Below are 19052 nucleotides of genomic sequence, written 5' to 3' on the forward strand. Positions count from 1 at the left end.
TACGTAACCAAACATTCCCTAATAACAAGCGGTATCCACTCAACCTTCTACGTTGACTGCCCTTCCGGGTGGTGTTGCTGTCCCCGATCGGGTGATCCTTTGAATGGCCTATAGTGAACAAAGGTGAGTGCACCGAAAACAAACCATGTACAGACATTCCTCACTTAACTACCTACCTTTTTACCGACCACCCGGACTTAGGACCTGGACCTTCGTTTAGCGTCCATGCTGTGACTCCTCAGACTTATGACCCCGCCTGCTCAGATTTACGACCTGCCCGCCTACCCTCTCGCAGTTACGTCCTGCCCTGCCTGTTTAGCGACTCAGAAGTCTTAAGGGGTTTTATATATGTTCGTTTAACAACCAATTCGCTTAACGACCGGGACGTAGGAACGGATCCTGGTCGTTAAGTGAGGAATGTCTGTACACGGAATCATCACTTAATGAAGACCTAAACCAATGAACCTTCCGTTCTTTCCCGCCTATCAGCCAACGCAATTAAACACCCACCCATTGATAAGTCAAAAGGAAAGGAAGACTCCTCCCTTTCCTGTCCCTAATATCCCAGCTAACTCTGCCATCCCCTGCATCCTTATTGGATCCGAGTCACATGTTTTCCCTAGGTGCACACAGCCTTGGATGTTTAACCCACTACATGCTCCTTACCTCTCTTCACTGATCTCTAGCCACACTCCCCCGTCCTCTTCGCTCCATCGCTGACCACCGACTGACCTCTCACCTAATCACCTCCTCCCACTCCCGTGTCCAAGACTTCTCTCGCGCTGCCCCCCTGCACTGGAACAACCAACAGACTTTCTGATTCCCTTACCTCCTTCAAGCGCTCCCTCAAAACCAACTTTTTTTAAGTCCATAAATGTATGTATGTAGAAAATGTATGCATGTAAGTCCTGACACATCATATGTACTGTAATAAATGTTTGTATAAGTTATGTAAGATTGATATATGTAGACATGTATGGAATACCAACATGTCTGATGTATGTTTTCTGGAAAATTAAATAAAATAAATGATTGTTAAAAAAAAAAAAAAAAAAAAAAACACTTTTTTCGACTAGCCTATCCCTCCTCCTAACCTCTTTTGATCCTCCTATCCTCCGTTCCCCTCTGTTCCTACTTATCCTGTTGTTTTTCGTTCGTCCACCCACCTATTTTTAGTATGTTAACTCTTATGAGTAGGGCCCTCCTTCCTCACGTACTCACTCTACCTCTTTACCTCACCTGTCCTGCTGTCCTGTTCTTCCCTTCCTCTACTTCATCTTCAGTCTCCTCGACAATTTTGACACCTACTTCTGAACTGATGCTGATTTTATTTCTACCAGCTATACCCCTATTTATACTGTATTTTTCAACACACCCTGTACGTTACCTTGTCATTTGTTTTTTGTTTGCTATGTACGGCGCTGCGGACACTTTGCGGCGCCTTATAAATAAACGTACTACTCCTACTACTACTAGGGCAGTCATTCCGTTATTCAACCCATATACAGTACTTCCTGCACAATGCAAAAAGAAATGTTCAGCAGAGAGTGGGCCCAGGATTTCATCAACAAAAAGAAATGTTTTCCACTGTATAAAGCAGTGGACCGTACAGTATGTTGCTGATAATACAAATGCTTTGAATACACAATAATGTACAGTGTTATTAGCCTTTGATCCAATGTACTGTATGTATCTGGTTTGAATAATGTGTAAATGATTCGCATAATCCACTTACAAATGGATGAGCCATCTGCAAAATATAATTTAATTGAAATCCATTCTTCTGTACATAAAGTATGAAAGCTTAGCGCTGCTTGAGACTAGATTATGTTAGTATGCCTGGTAATAGCAGTTGTGTAGGCGGTCTGAAGCTAGAACCCGTATGGATTCGGTTTGTCCGGTTAGTTAGAAATGAACCCCACGCTGATTACCGGCCTGATTCAGAAATCCATTCCCAGCTGAGGAAAGAGTCGCAATGCTCCAGTGTTTCTGCCGTCACTCTTCTGCAAATAAATCCTTTCATAGGGCCTAGCAAACAGATAAACGCCTCCTGACAGCCAATCGTACCCCCCACCCCGCTGCACAAATCCCCGCATGCAGACGAACAAGTGAAAAACCATCCGATTGTCTCTCACCATCAAATGATATTTCACCAGTTTCATAAAAGTCAGTCTAGACTAGAGATGGAAGAATTCGGGGAGCAAAACAAGGGGGGAAAGGAGGAGTGTCTCGGTGTGGTGCACCTACAAAGTTTTAATAAAATATAACCTTTAATTGTTATTTTCTAAAAGCTGCGAAATATACAACACAAATACGAATACAAATATGACACGGACAGTGAGATTAAAAGGAATAATCCTCACACCGTGGGGCCCCCAGGATCTGTATCCCTTCTTTTTATCTGGGTTTGTTTGTAGTGGTGCTTGTGAACATTGGTACCATTAGCGCTTGGTTTTATCTGCACTGTGACAGTTGAAACAGGGATGGTAATAATCACAACAGTATCCAAATGCCAATTAATAAAGGGAGAGGTCTCCTGTCAATTAGTGAGGGCAATGAATCTTGCTAGCAATATTAGTTACTGTTGGAGCAATCTAACAGATCTATGTCTGTTGTCCCGGTGCCAGGCAGCCCCTGTATATAATAAACAGTGAGGTACCTGTCTATCATAAGCACAGCAGCGGCAGTTATCTGCCCCGTCCTCACCGTGGCTACAAAGACAGCCAGTTGGGTAGTGACGGTAGTAGGCAGCAGCCGCGGCTAGTCGGCTTGGAGTGACAGCGGTAACGTACACCCGCTTCACTCCCGATAAGCCGCCTGCCTGCTTGTCAGCACTGAGCGGTGTTCAGTGTTACACACCGTGTCTCAGGCTGGAGGCAGGTGGGAGAGCCGGCAGCGGGACCGCACCATTTAAACTAAACAGATCAAAATTACATTTCAGAGGGAGGAGAAGACTGGGAGCACACACTAAGTGTGTCAGGTCTGCGTACGCTTCGCAGAGAGCTTCAAGCGTACGCAGACCTGACACACTTAGTGTGTGCTCCCAGTCTTCCCCTCCCTCTGAAATGTAATTTTGATCTGTTTAGTTTAAATGGTGCGGTCCCACAGCCGGCTCTCCCACCTGCCTCCAGCCTGAGACACGGTGTGTAACACTGAACACCACTCAGTGCTGACAAGCAGGCAGACGGCTTATCGGGAGTGAAGCGGGTGTACTTTACCGCTGTCACTCCAAGCCGACTAGCCGCGGCTGCTGCCTACTACCGTCACTACCCAACTGGCTGTCTTTGTAGCCACAGGGAGGACGGGGCAGATAACTGCCGCTGCTGTGCTTATGATAGACAGGTACTTCACTGTTTATTATATACAGGGGCTGCCTGGCACCGGGACAACAGACATAGATCGGTTAGATTGCTCCAACAGTAACTAATATTGCTAGCAAGATTCATTGCCCTCACTAATTGACAGGAGACCTCTCCCTTTATTAATTGGCATTTGGATACTGTTGTGATTATTACCATCCCTGTTTCAACTGTCACAGTGCAGATAAAACCAAGCCTTAATGGTACCAATGTTCACAAGCACCACTACAGACAAACCCAGATAAAAAGAAGGGATATAGATCCTGGGGGCCCCACGGTGTGAGGATTATTCCTTTTAATCTCACTGTCCGTGTCATATTTGTATTTGTATTTGTGTTGTATATTTCGCAGCTTTTAGAAAATAACAATTAAAGGTTATATTTTATTAAAACTTTGTAGGTGCACCACACCGAGACACTCCTCCTTTCCCCCCTTGTTTTGCAACTCTGCTGTGTCCAGTGGTAGCACACCCCTAATTGACATATGTCTGATTAACCGTCAATGCTTATTTAGGGGGCCGCTTTAAATACTCCTCGATAATTTCTGTGCGACCAGTCACCCCAAAAAAACCCTCTTCCAAGAATTCAGGGAGGTCGCTGATGTCATGTGACGTCAGCTGCCCGACCCATGCACGCATCGACACTCGTTCCCCTGCAGTCGCCCCCTGCCTGCCCCCTTCCCTCCTTTGCAGCTGCAAACACCTTGGCGAGTGTGATACTGGCTGAAGGCCAGGGTCGCCACTAGTAATGTTGGGGCCCGGGACTGACCTTCAGCCCGGGCCTCCGCCGGCACCCCCCTCGCTCGCCGGCACCACGCCCCCCCCCCATTACTATTCCTTACCAGCGGTGGCGGCGCAGCATCTTCTACCTCCAGGACTCAGAGCACTCACTGCACAGTACAGCCTGCATCCTAGGCTCGGCACTCTGCAGGCTGCACTGTGTATTGTGCGTGCCTGGCCGCCGGCATCCGGTGGGCAATACTGTGCGGGGGGGTGCCATATCACTGTGGGCAGCTGCCTGGGCCCCGGCAGAGGCCGAGACCTGGGCCAGCTGTGCCCCTGGCATCCCTCTGTCGGCGGCCCTGCTGAAGGCGTTCGCACAGTGGGTCTGCACATTCGCAATCAGCAATTTAATTTATTTGATCCAATATCGGCATCGGCGTGTGCCCCGTTATTGGCTGAATCCTTACACCTTTGGCCAAACTTGGCAGGACTTTCCTTAAGCGCCACTACAACACTGACATTTACCAACATCCGTTTCTGCAAACTCTTCCCTGAATTCAGCTCAAAATGTGCTTTTCAAATACTGCTTTTGGCTGGAATATTTGGAGAAGCGTGCGCGGATCAGTGAGATCCATGTAGGGCACGCCCAGCGATGCCAGGCCATTGCTGGCTTTGTTTGCAGGGGGACCCCACACATGCACGCTGCGTACCATGCACATGCGCAGCTGCTCGATAATTCTTAGGGCTGCAGATATTTCTGAATCAGGCCCATAGGCATTTGCCCAACGCAGCACGATTCTTATGCCTACTCTCTAGTACTATGGCACAAGAACTCATGGTGTCCCTGCACCCAGTGGCATACTATGTACAAATCCTGCACTGGTATTTAATAAATATTTAACTCTTTCACTTCATTACTTTCAGTATATCTATATAGGATATCGCTGCACTCTGAATTGCTTAGTTACACTATATTATAATCAGTTGCGTAACAATAGCCCCGCAGACCCCGCGGTCGCGGGGAGGTGCTGAGTAGGTGTGGGCGCCGGGGGTTTGCGGGGCTATTGATGCACTTCCCTAGCCCTGCCTTACCCTGCTGGCACTGCTTGCTGTTGATGCCGCCGGTGGCGGCTGTGTGGCCGGGACCCGTAGATATACTTGGCTGGCACCTGATAATGGCAAAAATAACTCTAACAAAATGTCCGCCCCCTTACAGCAGACACTTATTGAGGATGCTAAAGGAAGCTCCTCAAAAAGTGTCTGCTGTAAAGGGGCAGACATTTTGTGAGAGCTATTTTTGCCATTATCAGGAGCTGGGACTGCAGACAAGGAGATCGCAGGTCCCGGCCACACACCCGGCGGCGGCGGCAGCACCAGCAGGGTAAGGCAGGGATTAGGGAGGGTGGGCTTTATTTTAAGGGGGGGGGGGCGCTGCGGATATTAACGTCGGGGGGAGGGGCGCAGTATTTATAGTTATAGTATTTATAGTTACGCCATTGATTATAATCATCTAACTTTTCATGTTCCCAAATTATATTCCCACTTATTACATATTACATTGTTACCACCACAATTCTTCCATAAATCCCCATAGTTTAGAGATCTACTCGAACACTGACAGGTTTGAGGATGTAATTATATGTGTGGCAGAAAACTCTGTCTACAAGGCTGCAATCGTGTCTTTCGTTGCATATTTGAGGCAAAAAATGACCACATCTGTAGTCAGCTCCAGCATATTTGTGGTGACCACAAGGAAATGTGATACAGTCTGGAGGTCATTGCACCTCTGTATTTTTTTATACACATAGCAATTACTAAAAATGTCATACAGGCAGAACAGATATAGCTCTGGCATTTACAAAGTTAATTTATTGCTTCCAATTGGTTCTCACAGTCACTGGGCCAGATGCACTAAGCTTCAAGAGAGATACAACGTTGTGGTAAACAACCAGCCAATCAGCTCCTACCTCACAAACACAGTCTGTGACATGACAGGTAGGAGCTGATTGGCTGTCTTTTTATCACTATCCATTTAAAACTGAGGGCTGCCTAAGCCTGAAGCCACATAAGAGCCTGATCTTTTTGGGTCAGGTGAAGTTCAGGAAAGGGTGAAACCTAGGTTAATTTGCAGGCCCAGTGATGTCCTGCTGACAGGCTAGGTGGGCCAATCAGAAGAGCAATGGGTGTATACCTGGATAGGGGTATAAATAGCTTAGTCAGGTGATCCTCTGCCTCTCGCCTTCTTGGAAGCCCTCCCTGGATTTTGATTTTGTGTTTCATTCGATTTTTGGGGACTCTTTGTTCCTTAGGTGCGCAGTATTTGTTTTTGGCTTTCCAGCCAGATTGGCGGGAAATCGCTACCAGCCAGTGGTCAAAGAAGGCCACAAGCTGTCATTGTGGGGCACCCCCTTTTCGTAGGACGGCGAGTGTGTCCTTACCATGTGGGTGGACAAGGGTCGTTCCCCTGCGGGAGCGTCCATTTTGCTCTGCCAGGTTAACGGCAGGTGAATCCCGCACGATGCAGGTTATGCAGGTAGGAGGCGGTGGTGAGCCCTTCCTGGAGTCTTTGAGTTGTTTGTGATCAAGGTGACTGGGCTGGCGTTTTGGTAGCGACTTGTTTTTCTGCCATCCTCCAATTTAGTTTAAAAATAGAGAAATTTAGTTTAAATTCAACCACCAAATTTAGTTAATTTATTTAACACGGTCACCAAACAATAAATGATTGTTGACCTTTTAAACTTAGCACTTGGTTGTCCGTGTCTTTATTTCTGGTCCGTGTTAATTATTTTAGTTAAGCTAGTTTAACTTAAGGTTAAGGTATGGCACAATAAGTTATGGGCACCTTAATACTTTTGTGAGACTGCTCTGGCTTTAATGTGACTGGCAGTGACTTCCTATTGGCCAGTCACTCAAGGCAGTCCCATTGGGAGGTGTTCCCTCCCTCCGGGATGCCTCTCTTTGCGCAACTGCGGGGCAGCCCCAAAAACGGGTTATGCGCATGCACAGTACCGCGAACGATACTGCGCATGCACCGGACCCGGAAACCTGAATAGGCCTCCGCGGGCCGCTGCAAAGGCAGCCCATGGAGGTTTGGGCCAGCACATGAGCAGTATGTATGAAGTAACTGCGCATGCGCTGGCCCATGCAGGGGACCAGTGGCTGGAACCGGCAGCAGCAGGGAGCACAGCAGCTGTAGCGGCAGCGGAGGGGGGCCCCCATCGTGGCATCCCCCACCTCCACAAGGGTAAGAGCCACCACTGATTGGTAGTCTTCACCAGGAACCTCCACCAGGTGGTTTGGGCTTTGCTGATATAGGTCACGGCCCTCTGACTTGGTTCCTACGTATGAGATTGGTGAACATGAAAGCAGATATGGTGATGGGATATGGTGAAACATAATTGCCTACTTTAAGTGTCTCCTCTCTGGAGGAAACCCAGAGAAGAGACTTCTGCAGCTTTTCCGGGGGTTGAGGGCGGGGCTTGACATATGTAAGCCCTGCCCACTTTCCTGTAAATGCTGTGATTGGCAGCTCTTCGGGGGAGGAGATGGAACTAAATGACAAGTTTTGCGAAATTTTAGCCTCGCCTCCTGCCAAAAGAATTGCTGGGACAACAACCTAGCTATTAGAACAGAATTATTCCAGAATATTTAAGAACATTTGAAAGTGAATATTATTATTATTATTATTACATCATAATTAAGTTTTACATATTTGAATGCTTTTTGCTTCCTCCAATTTTTTCCCAAACTTGCATTCACCCACATGGTCCCCATATGTTCCTAGCATGGTATTTGACCAGCAGAGGGAGGGTGTACAAGGGCCAGGAGGGGGACCCATTTTTGGGACCCTTTCGGCCATTCCGGGAGGGTAGGTAAGTATGAGGTAGCAATACTGATCACCCTGAGACATATAGGATTGCAGTGGACATAAATGAATAAGAACAAGAGAGGCAATATGGCACCAAGGTATGGGCAGAGTCAAGTCAGAAGAGAAGCCAAGCTCTGAGCAAAAAAGTCACTTTTTCAGGCGTTCTTTTATTTATTATTATAGTATATATTATCAGCTTCTTGTATAGCGCACACATATTCCGCAACGCTTTACAGAGTATATTTGAACATTCAAATCAGTCCCTGCCCCAGTGGTGCTTACAATCTATATTCCCTACCACATGTACACACACACACATTCATTCTAGGGTTAATTTGTTGGGAGCCAAATAACCTACCAGTATATTTTTGGAATTTGGGAGGAAACCGGAATACCTGGAGGAAACCCACGCAAGTACGGGGAGAATATACAAACTCTGCACAGTTAGGGCGATGGTGGCAATCAAACCCATGGCCTCAGTGCTGTGAGGCAGTAATGCTAACCATTACACCGTCCATAATGCCCCGTAATGAAAATATAGATATTGTATTACAATTATGCTGAGACGGACAGCGGATATAGGTTGTACTACATGTAAAATTAAAATGGCTCCTATGCAAAGCTGGCACGGATCCCAACTATTTAATTAAGCATACATTAACCATGGGCAGGGGCGCAACTAGATATTCATAGGCCCCATAGCAAATGTTACCTTCCTGGCTGTTGCAGCGACCAGTGGCGCCGCTGATGGCTGCCTAGGCGCTGTGCAGCTCGGCGGGTATGTGTTCCCCACATGTAATGTCTTAATGTAATATATGTAATGCCTTCACCCCCCCCACCTCATCCCTGCTTGATGCTGCACTGTAAATCCACAAAAAATTCCTAGTGTGCGCAAGCATACATGGCCAATAAAGTTGATTCTGATTCTGATTCTGATTCTGATAAGTTTGTAAGGGCCCCCTATTTAGCAACTGATGGTGATAAATATATGTAAAACATATTACTATGACCGCAAAGATGGGCCCCCTTCTTCTCTAGGCCCCATAGCAGCTGCACCCCTTGCACCTATGGTAGTTACGCCCTTGACCATGGGTAACCCTTTAATGGGTTACATATACATACAGTAGGGATAAGTAATTAATTTACTGAGCATGGTGATTATAGTAAAATGAAGGCGTAACTGAAATACTGTAATAGTAACAGAACCCAGAGCAAAGGATTATCTGTTCCTTTTCATGTTCCTTTATCTTTTAGAAACAAACAAATTACAGGAAGAAGGAAGGAAACTGGGTCTTCTGTATTCAGTGGAAAGTTCTTCCCTTCATCAGATGGAGAATCATTTAAGCTGGGACAACAACCTAGCTATTAGAACATAATTATTCCAGAATAATTAAGAACATTTGAAAGTGAATATTATTATTATTACATCATAATTAAGTTTTACATATTTGAATGCTTTTTGCTTCCTCCAATTTTTTCCCAAACTTGCATTCACCCACATGGTCCCCATATGTTCCTAGCATGTACTTATCATACACAGGGCGAGATTCTCTATTACAGAAATGCGGTAAAAACCCCGTTATCGGGTTTTTACCGCATTTCTGTATTCTCTAACCTCCCTCCGCAGTGTCACCGCTGCGGAGGGAATCGCCAGCAAAAGCTGGCGGTTCCCTGCAGAAGCCTATGGGCTTCTTACCGCAGCAGTGTGTGAGGGATCCGTCACGGATCCCTCCCAGCATGCCCTGCGGCCGGCGCGTCAGTCTGCGCATGCGCAGACGGACTCCCGGGTCATAGACCCGGAAGTCCAGCAACGGCGCCGCATCGCAAGGGACAGCTCTTACCGCAAGAGCTGTCCCTTGCGTTAATGACTGCATATTTTAGAGAATATGCGGTCATTAGAAATGCGGTGGCCGGCGAAGAGGGCTGCGGATTTTAGAGAATCCCGCCCACAATCACTTATTGGTTCTTCACTTATGTAAGTGTAACTCATGTAGCAATTTTCACCCCCCGCCGGATGGTTCTCAGTGATATGGTTCTCAGCTTATGGAAACAAAGATTTGTGAGTGAAAGAGCGCAATAAATTGGAAGGGTGCAGCCTACCACACAAGAAAAGGGGATACACCGTCCCCAATGGACACTGGATACAATACAAATTTGTGTGGCGTGGCGCAACTCTTCCAAAAAATGTTCAAAAACACTTTTGCATCAATAGCAAAAAATTGTATTTACATCAAGCAGAACAAACACATGAATTCCTAAAAAGTAACATACAATCGGGTGTGACAGACACTTCACTTCTGGGTGCACTTTTACGCTGGGTGCAGATATATATGCATAGGTCACCATGTATGTGGACTGTGGTGGGCTATGTTGGTGGTGCAAATCTGCGGCACCACCGCAGTAGGCTTTAGAAGATGGATATCTCCAATGGATAAAGTGCAAGTGCGTCCAAAAGTGTCCGTGCGTCCAAATAAAGTGATCCTGTGCCAAGGTGCTCCAAGTTCATAGTGCAGAAGGCATGGATTTAGCAGCAACGCGTTTCGGAGGTCTTACTACCTCCTTCCTCAAGCTGGGTATAGATTCTAACGCGGCTCTGCGCATGTGCAGGGCCACAGTACCGACGCCTTTGGCGACTTGCACAGTTTATGAGGTGTTCGCATGGGGAGGGGGTGGGCGGAGACAGATATTGGTCCTGGGCAGGAGAACAGAGTGTCTTATAGGGAACCACATGAAAAAACTGGGCGTTCCACTGGGAACATGGGTGGGCCAATGCCTGCCGGGGGCGGGCTACTGACATCACATAATATCATATGATGTCAGCGCCCACCCACAATTCAGAGATGTGCGGCCAGGATAAAAGTATGAACAAGATTACTTTTATCTATGAAGGAGAAGGAAAATCATTCCACGGTGAGCGACCATCGAATGTTGTTTCTTCTATTAGCTGCATGCGAGGGGATGTGTTATCTTACAAATCCCGTTGCATCATACCGAGGAGACTCTGCTGTGCTGCGGGCGGCGTTAAGCAGCTAATGATCGCTGCTGAGCTAGCAGTGATGAATCACCCCCTTAGTGCATAGTCCCCACACTGTTGTTAGATTCATGTTAATTAGAGAGATGAGCATGGAGGGATCCGATACGTAATCCCGGCGGTCGGAATCCCGACACTGGAATCCCGACCGCCGAAATCCCGACATGGGGGGGACGTGGATCGCCCCCCCTTGCGGGCTCGCTGCGCTCGCCACGCAGCAGGCCCGGTGCCTCGCTACGCTCGGCACGCTATTTTATTCTCCCTCTATGGGTGTCGTGGACACCCACGGAGGGAGAAAGTTTCGGGATTTCGGCGGTCGGGATTCCAGTGTCGGGATTCTGAACGCCGGGATCCCGACCGCCAGCAAATTGACCGCATCCCGCATGGAGTGTCATGTTTTGGTTCTAATTAGATACTCCTCTTTTGGATTTGCAAAATCCCAAAATGTTTTGGTTCGGATTCAGATTTTGGTTTGGTTTACAAATGAATTTTTAAAAAAAATCCATAACCATTGATAAAAAAATAAACAGCTAAAATCATCTGATTTTTGCAATACCAAAACCTGAAATCTGGTTTTAAAATTTGAATTCTGAACCCCGCGAAGATCTGAACTGGGGCTATGTTCAGATCTCCATGGGAGATCTGGACTTGTTTTTGGTTTGGTTCGGATCCACAAAATTCAAATGATTTTGGAATGCTGGATAACCGAACCGCAGATCTCTAATATTAATGCCTAGTGTTTTGACCACTCGTTTTAAACTCAGGAACACAATTTTACTATGTCACCTTGTAATTTGTAGTTATATCTCTGGGTGCAGCATCAATATTCTGAAATGACGTACTATACAACACCAGAGTTCCTGCAGGCTTGATATACTTCTCAGTAACAGACAACTAACGCCCCCCTCTATCTAGGACCCCTGTGGTCAGCATGTTTTTTTTTTTTTTTAGCTAAAGGTTTTGTGCATGGGAGTGGGGTAGTGCTACAGCTTCACCTATCTGCCAATGTGACAATTATTAATGGTGTTGAGCATCGGGAGCCAAGGCAAACTGACTGCATAAGTGTGCAGTGCATTACAGGGAGTTGACCCATGAGACTGCACAATAGGTAAGAGGCTGAGAAGATTGTGCTCTCTGATTGATGGAGCTTATCACATGATTCTCAGGTCCATGGAATAAAGCAGCAGCAGCGGCCTCATCATGGGAGGGATTTTAATCAAAAGCAGCGCTGAGCCTGTGAGGTCTCCTATGGAGCAATGTACTGAGGGACAAACACAGGCTTTTCATGTGGTATATATAAGTATTAATCCCCCATTGACCAAGTTTATACTGCCTTTACCCTGTGTTTTGACATTGTAATATTCTCCCATGCAGTTTGCGGCCAGTAATGACAAGTGGGAGGGAGCACCCCTGTCTAAAGTGACCCGGGCCCCAAAAAACACTTAATCCGCCCCTGATTGTACTCATCATGATGTCTCCACAGAAGATTTCCCTCCTGAGTGAACATATACAGCAGCCCCCTAACCTATGTTTTTGCAGCTGATTAAATCATAGGGGTCCACGTATTAAACTGTCAAGAGAGATAAAGTGAGCAGAGAAAAGGTATCAACCAACCGACGCCTAACTCTCAGTTTTCAAACACAGCCTGTGACATGACAGTTAGGGGCTGGTTGGTCGGTACATTTTCTCCGGCCACATTATCTCTCTCCAAAGCTTAGACCATAGACTCCATAGTGTTGCTTTGAACTGTTCTTGTTCTGATGAATGGTTCTTGAACGTTTCACAGTCGTCGCCCTTAAATTTTAGAAGTAGACTTTGGAAAAACCGTCTGCAGGCGATATATGAAGTTGATATGCTCACTTTCTAGCAACGCAATTCTTCAAGCATCCCAGGAGACCCCTTCACTGCTAGGTGACTTGTGAAAAATAGCCGCACTAGCACATATTTGTACAGTGAGATCCCTGTGTTTCCATACTTGCTGGATGATGTCATACTCTGAAATATTGACTTGCTGCCTAGTTTTCCCTTCTACATCGTCTTGAGGAGCCACGGGTTCTTGCCATGTCAGAATGATGTTTACAGAAACATGGGCTTAGCTGAAAATTTTAATAAGTGAAAAGTGCAGAGTGTTTAAGAATTCTGTCATTGAATCATCTGACCAACACATTCCAAGGAATATCATTATTTGTTTCCAAATGACACATACAACACCAGAACAGAACAAGCATTCGGGGAGTTGTATTTGGAGCCCTACTCTGTAAGTGTCTATTGGTCCCTCTATAATGAAATAATCCAAAAAAATGCGTTATTGGCCATAGCCTAAAAGTCACAAATGTTTTTTAAAGGACACGTAGGATTTGTAGGATTACTTTTATGTCATTCGGATATGAAAGGGGATTGAACACATTGATTTAAAAAAATAATAATAATAATGATTAATGCAAAGTAATTTGGAAAAAAAGCTTCATATCTGACTTAAATCCTTGGAACAAGTCACATCTTCTGGACCAATCATTATGCACAGAGAACAAAGAACACAATCATAGCAAAGAAAATCAGGTATCTATAGACTTATTACATTTTATTGTGCCCTGTCTAACAGTTATTCTTGCACAGAGGAAATGTCTGTGTATGCCACGTGCCTAGGGGCAATACAGCTTTCCCACGAGCATGAGAGCCCTGATAGGCCAACGGACAGGCGATTGTTTTTTATTTAAATTTTTTTATTTAATAATTGAATATACTCAATGGTCAGTAAATTGTGATGGTAAAGGAGGGGTGAGGTTGGTGCTTGTAGACGCAGTCAGCATCGCCGCGGTGAGGATGACAGCTGGCGTCCTGATCGGTAAATATGCGGGTGGGCAAGTGTGCGGCCAGATATGGGGCAGCTAGATTTGGGCACTAGTGGGGGGCTAGTGTTAGGCAGCAGGGGGAGGGGGAGGATAGTGTTAGGCAGCAGGGGGAGGGGGAGGCTAGCATTAAGCTGCAGGGAGAGTGGGTTAGGTTTAGAAACTCTCAAGGGGGTTAGGGTTAGGCTGCAGGGTGGTTGGGTTAGATTTAGGCAGTGGGGTATGGTAATTAGGTTTAATTACTAGTGGCACAAATGTAGGTAGGGTCATGCTTGGGGGGGCGGGCGGAGGGTTCGGAAGGGACGTTTAGGATGAGAGGAGCAGTGGGAGAGTGTTCATATATTAACAGAGCCCCTGTAAAAGGCCTGTAACGGGATTCCAGAGCTGGTAGTTTGACCACTGGCTTGCTGACCGTCAGGATTTCGAATGTATCCCAACACCTGCATTTAAGAAGGGGCACCTGAAATCGAAATATTTCTCAATGTTAAAGAAAACATCACCTTTAATCAGAAAGGAAACGTTTACTACAGAAAAATGCCAAGATGCCATGTACCAGACTCAATGGCAATTAAAGGTTTAGGTCAAGGCCTCTGTTTGTGATTGGTTGTCCAAGTAGTGCTAGTGTTCAAGAAGTATTCTTATTGCAGATAAGGAGTGTCCATGTTATATAATTCCCGAAAAGAAAAAACCTAAAGACCAATTATAGTGCATTATGTTTTCACAGTGAAAGATTCAGAAAAATAATTCACCCGCCTTTCGGGTGTCTACTAGTTTGGTAGTCAGTATGAGCTTGTGGGAGGAGGAACACCGCTTCTGGTGAATTCCTGGAATATCTATTGTCGATCCACTCATATGTTATGTCACCAAAAAGTAAAGGAAACTCTAATATAGGGTATTACCATTAAAAGAGTAAACATTTAGTGGTACTTGTATACCTTCACGGCTCCCATCTCAGGCCATCGCATGCCATATGTAGTGGCATGCGATGCCATGCCATGTGATGCGATGGCATGCGATTTTGATCACAAATGCATCCAAATGCATTTAAATTAGTAGCAAACATGTTAAATGCACCCCAAATGTCTTTTTTCACACTGTAACACCCCCACTATCAACGCCAAACCGAAGCGTGGCGAGCGCAGCGAGCCCGCGAGGGGCGGCAGTACTCTCCTACGATATTTTCATACCCCCACTATCCACGTCGGCGTGGAGTTGAGAATAGAAAGTGTGGCGAGCGCACCGAGCCCGAAGCGTGGCGAGCGGACGCGGATACCATCACAAGTATCCGTGTTCCCTCGCGGGATTCACAGCTATCCGTGTCCCTTCGCGGGGCTCACTGCGCTCGCCACGCTTCGGGCTCGGTGGCTCGCTGCGCTCGCCACACTTTCTATTCTCGACTCCATGCCGACGTGGATAGTGGGGGTATGAAAAGGTCGTAGGATGCGTACCGCCGCCCCACGCGGGCTCGCTGCGCTCGCCACGCTTAGGTTTGGCGTTCATAGTGGGGGTGGTACATTAACAAATGCCCTTTGGGGTGCATTTAACATGATTTTAACACATGTCAATGATTTCAGTGAAAAATGGCATCGCATCGCATCACATCGCATGCGATGCGATGCGATTTTTTCCTATACGATGCCCATCGTGGGAGCCGTGATACTACACAAGTACCCATTTAGTATTTATGGGGTAAATTTGAACCGTATAGATGTGGCCACTAGGGACACTCAAAAGCGCTGGTTCCTACAGTAGATAAATGTAAACAAAATTATTATTTTTTTAGTCCTTTAACCAAGCTGCAGCCTCCTATTCAGAGGAATTGTGTACCTCTCAGAGAGCAAGATAGATAAATAATGGGCACCAGCGAACTGGTATCCCTAGGTGGCGCTGCTTAGTCAAAGAACACAATTATTCATTCAGATCCAATTGGAATAAGCATAAATTTATTAAAAATACACAATTCATCATAAGAAAAACATTTACCTAGACACACATAACATACTACACATAACATACAATATCAATATTTAGGCAAAGCTGATAATTAGCTTTCTGAGGCTTAATTTTTCAGATTGAGTCATATCATAGAGGCAATTTCGAATGTTGAGGCTTATATAGTTACCAGTCCCAAGGGCCGTTGGTAGTGAACAGATTTTTCACAGGTTTATACTGCAGTGTCCTATTGGACTTCCTCCCTTTATCTGAGCCAGATGTTGAATTGTAATCCTTTGGATGGTCGACCTTTAATGAAAAAGGGACCGGTTCCAGGTGGTGTCCGTCCAATGGAACTTTAAGCTGTTTACACAGTTAATACCGTGTGTACACTCACTGCGGTGCTGGGCTGGATTGCTTCCGGGCTGCTATATGCGAGGCTCCCAAGTACGCGTTTCTCCGCCTGTTTACTCGGTCAGCGGCTTCATCAGCTGGGTGCCTCCATAGCGTCTGCCTCTGTCCTTTTATGCGGTGTCCGTTCGCGCGGTTTCCCAGCGCGAACTTCCGCATATGCGTGTCACGCCTCGTTTTCGTGACTCTTATTTATCAAGTCCGGCGGCCATCTTTAATTTTACATCCAAGCCTCATTCTGGATGTCCAATCCCTTTCAAGTTGGCGGCCATCTTTTTAAGTATAGGAAATCATATCTCTCACGTATATATTTGCGTTTCAAGCCTCAGTTTATTTTCCAAGCCTCGTATTACAACCCGGATTTTTTATTTATTTATTTTATAGCCTCATTGCCTCATATTCATTTTCGATCTTTACTCATTTCAAAAAGCCTCATTTATCATTTATATATATCTCAGCTCGCCAATTTCAACAATTATATTTATTCACAATTTTATACAAACATACATAAAACTAAATTATATAAGAAAATAATATATAATATAATTAAAACATATATAATTACTAAATTCATATACATATTACACAGTCATTATATTCAATTATGCCAATTCCCATTATTGGGTTAGGCATATTTTGATGAATTTATATATGTTAAAAAAATCTTTTTAAAAAATATTTAAAAAATATATATATTAATTCATGCACTGCTACTGGTGTTATATTTCCTTAAATCTCTACAATTGGATATCCCACCCTCCCCCACCCTCTTAAAGACACCCACCCCCATCTCCCCCTCCTCCCTTCCCCCCCCCCCCCTTTCTGGTGGTACCCTAGAGCTCATAATCAGTTACAGACAGTATTTTTCTAGATATTATTCATTTCAATAGTGTCATTTAGACCCTGGGGTACCAGACTTCTTAGTCTGAATATCCAAAAAGCTTCGCGTCTACATAACTGTACATATCTATCTCCTCCTCTATCTGTACGAAGTACATGTTCAATGCCAATCATGGTCATTCCCCTTATATCTCCTTTTTGACATTTTGCAAAATGTTTATATAAACTGTTACCAAGCATCATTTTGGAGATATTTCTTTTATGCTCCATATATCTTACATGCAGATTGCGAATTGTTCGACCTACATATTGTAGGCCACATTTGCACGTTAATAGGTATATAATATATTCAGTTTTGCAGTTAATAAATTCTTTAATGGGGAATTTTTCCCCAGAGGGATAGGATAGAAACTCAGTGGTTTTCCTTACATTATATTTACAGGATGTACATTTGTCCCCTCCACATGTGTAATACCCCTTAGGTTTTTCTGGTAACCACGTGGGTTTTTGAACTTGTTTATCTTTATTCTTAAAGAAACTGGGAGCCAGTCTATTTTTCAGGTTATTGAATCTTCTAAACACTACAGTATTTTTTATCCTTGTCTCGGTTTTCATAATCTCGTCTAATTCTAAAAGGTGAAGATTTTTCTTAACTATCCTTTTAATTCCCATGGCTTCTGTATTATATTGGGTCACAAACACTGCTCCCTTCTCCTTCCTTTGTTCCTCGTCATCTTTTTTGTTCTTAATTTTTGACCTCAATAGATCCCCCCTATCCATTCTCCTAACTACTTCAAGGGAGTCATCCAAGATTTTCTCAGGGTAACCCTGATCTAGAAAAGACTGGTAGATGTTGCCACTCTGTTTTTCAAAAGCTTCCTGTGTAGAGCAATTCCTTTTGATTCTCATGAACTGACTCTTGGGAATATTGTTTTTCCACTTAACATGATGATTGCTCGTATATTCGAGATATCTTTTTTGATCCACAGACTTCACATAAGTCTTGGTCGTTATTTTTCCATTCTCTATCACGAGAGCAATATCCAAGAAGTTCACACTTTCCTGGTGAAATGTGCTAGTAAACTTCAAACCATATAAATTATTATTTAACTCTTCAATAAAATTTAGTACCAACTCTTGATCCCCCTCCCAAACAAAAATAAGATCGTCTATGTACCTACCATAGAGGACCAGGTTCCCCCCATATCCGCCGCCCCACACATGGTGTTCCTCAAAACATCCCATGAGCAGGTTGGCGAAGCTGGGGGCGAACCTGGTCCCCATGGCGGTACCCTTAGACTGTAAATAAAAACTTGAATCAAAAACAAAATAATTATGTGTAAGTATAAATTGAATTGACTGTAAAATAAATTGACAAAGTTCTTGTGCTATCTCTGGATCTTTAACAAGGTAATTTTCTACTGCTTTAACCCCTAAATTGTGCTCTATATTAGAATATAGTGATTCCACATCACTAGTGATGAAATAATAACTGTCCTTCCATTGAATTTCATAAATTTTTTGTAAAAAATTTGTCGTGTCCTTTATATGTGAATCTAACTGTAAAACATATTTTTGAAGATAATTATCAACAAAAAAAGATAAATTATTAGTCATTGATCCAATACCGGCTATGATAGGCCTGCCCGGAGGGCAGGTAAGTGTCTTATGTATTTTCGGTAAAAAATAATAAGTGGGTATAATTGGTTGTGGGGTGAAAAGAAAAGTGCGAACCTCTTTGGATATTGCTCCCGTGTACAGGCCTTCTTCCAATAGATCTTTAAATTCATTTTGAAATTTCAGAGTGGGATCACCCACCAGTTTAACATAATATTCTGTATTGTCCAATTGCCTATGGGCCTCTTTTAAATATTCCGTAGTGTCCATAATGACTACCCCCCCCCTTTGTCTGCCTGTTTTATTGTTATACTTTTATCATCACATAAAGTTTTTAACGCTTTCCGTTCTTTTTTTGTGAGATTATCTCTTAATGGCTTCTTCTCTGATTTATCACACAACTCCCTGAATTCTTCCATAGTTT

Source organism: Crinia signifera, chromosome 2, assembly GCF_055691185.1.
Source record: "Crinia signifera chromosome 2, ASM5569118v1, whole genome shotgun sequence".
Lineage (NCBI taxonomy): Eukaryota > Metazoa > Chordata > Amphibia > Anura > Myobatrachidae > Crinia > Crinia signifera.